Genomic DNA, 2,467 nt, shown 5'->3' on the forward strand with positions numbered 1-2,467 from the left:
AAAAGAATAATTACCCAGGGACCTGACAGAGAGGTTGGTACTAAATGGGGAGCTAACAACAATAACAGCAAGAAGATGTTCTAAAATTGAGTGGGGTGATGATTGCACAACTCTCCTTAACATGATCAAGCTATTGAACTGTATAATATATAAATTATATGCCAGTATGAATTTTAAAATAAGCATAAACCAACCAAACCTATTTCTGTTCCCTTTGGATCACACTCTTCTCTGGGACGCAAGACTGTTGCCCTCTGGATACATCAAATATTATCAAATGACACTGTTTCTCACCCCAAATTCACAGGTTTTCCCCTATATCCTTTGTGCTCTCAGTCAGCTACACTTCAGGCATTCAGTCTACAAACTCGAGAGAAAGAAAGGGAACATTCTGCATTCCAGCACTCAAGGTCCTGTTCCCATCTTCCTCCCCAGTCTCTTCTCTACGCAAGGAGTGTCCGTCCCCAGACATGTCCCTGGATCCAGATATCTTAAGGAACTGAGTAGTTTTAAAACTCACCGGTGCATTCACATAGGATGCTTTATCACATTTTCCACCCAGTCCAGAGGTCTTTCCCACCCTCTGCAACCAGGGGAAACAACACCACAAAATTGGGGTTCAGCTCAAATGCCACCTCTTCTGGAAAACCTCCTGAGGTCATCTCAACTCCTTCCTTCCTGTACTCTCCAGCCCTTGCCCATCCTGAGTCCTAGCCCATAGAACTCACTGCCCGATGGTTCATTTTCATCCTGGACCGCCTTCCAGAACAAGACTTGTGGGCCAGCATGGATATCGGTGTCAAGGAAGGCTTGCTGACTGGACCAGTTCTTCACACCATACCCTGGTCTACATCAAGTCTTATCAAACTCATCTCTAGAGTGTGGTGAAAGCCAGACTCTTCTCTCCATCTGGAAGACACGATCTTAACTCCTACATGCGAAGCAGAAGGAGGTGGGATCCAGTACCCAAGTGAAGGAGTCAGGCTTGGAGGGGGAGGAATGCAACACTACCCCAGCCTATGCCATCCTGACACTCGTTCTTGGGCTTGAACCCATTGCTGCAGCCCCGGCATCAATCCATCTTGTGGACGGTCTTCCTCTTCTCCAGCCCGTCCACTTTGCCAAGCATAATCTCCTTGTCCAGGGACCGGTCAACTTGTCCAAAGTACGTGAGATGATGTCTTGTTATCCTCGCTCCTAAGGAGCACTCTGGCTGTACCTCTTCTAGGTCTTTGTCTGAGCCCCCTGGGTGGTTCAAACAGGCTTGGCTGCTCACCATAAGGTTCAAGGTTCCTGTCCACCCAGAGACACCTTGAAAGAAGAGCCTTCAGTGCCATCAAGTCAATTCTGACTCACAGCCACCCAATGGGACAGAGTAGAGCTGCCCCTCTGGGTGTCTGAGACTTCAGATCGTTATGGGAGCGGACGGCCTCATCTTTCTCGAGGAGCGGCTGCTGTGTTCGCACTGCTGGTGTTTCGACTAGCAGCTCCCTCTGCCGCCTTGAATGAAAGGCCAAGCAATGTACTTCCCTTCAAAAGCAGCCAGTGAAAGCCCTAGGGAGCAGAGTTCCACTGTGATAAGCATGAGTCTGAATGGATTCTGTAGTAACTAATACAGGTCAAGTATTTCATTTATTCTGAAAACAGACTGTGAGCTGATAGATACCAAGGGCCTGGCCATAAAGTGGATAGTGGAGCTTCCAGTCGGCTGGCTGAAGCTCTCAGTTAACCAGAGTGGCATTGCTCGGGGCTCAGGGCACTGCTGGAACGAATGATGCGCTGTGGGAGGCCATCCAGAGAGGCTCAGAAAGCATAAGGAGGGGAGCATGGAGAGTGAGGGGCCCCTGCCCAGAAGGGTCAACCTTAAAAATCTCTTGGGGCTGGAACAGAAGTCAAGGGCCGAGGGCAGCCTGTGGGCCCAGAGTCCCAGTCCCAGGACATCCGGGGCAGTGGTGATGGCCTGACAGCCAAAGTGTGCCAGCCCCCTCACCCTCACCCCCCACCCCCGCGAAGAAGTGGAGGGAGGGAAGAAGAGTGGCATCACATGCGGATTTGGGAGAATGGGAGCTGCTTTCAGTTAAAACCAGAGAGGGACCAACACTCAAAAAAGGAGGGAGGGCAAGGAAAAGCTGGGGAGGCCCTGGTTTTTCCCAACACCACGCCTGTGAAAGCAGATGGGTCAAGGATTTGCATTGGGGGCCTGTTTCCTGTTGGCGCGTGGCCTTTGAGGCCGAGGGGTCTTGAACCGAGTCCCGTTCTTAGAGCTCAAATGCCCCAACTGGACGCTGAAGAAGCCGCTCTGGTGCACACGCCGTCGGGTCGGTACACCAGGACGGTGCACGCTCTGGTGGTGGCGTCTTACTTGCTCATCCCCGGAGGAATAATTGGTGCTGTCACTGTGGAACCTCCACGTGTCGGCTCCCTGACGGATGAGCATGGGCCTCAGAGGCCAGGAGCGTTCTTGTCC

Source organism: Echinops telfairi, unplaced genomic scaffold (genome assembly GCF_000313985.2).
Source record: "Echinops telfairi isolate 266 unplaced genomic scaffold, ASM31398v2 ScPeMD7_7469;HRSCAF=8507_0, whole genome shotgun sequence".
NCBI classification, from domain to species: Eukaryota; Metazoa; Chordata; class Mammalia; order Afrosoricida; family Tenrecidae; genus Echinops; species Echinops telfairi.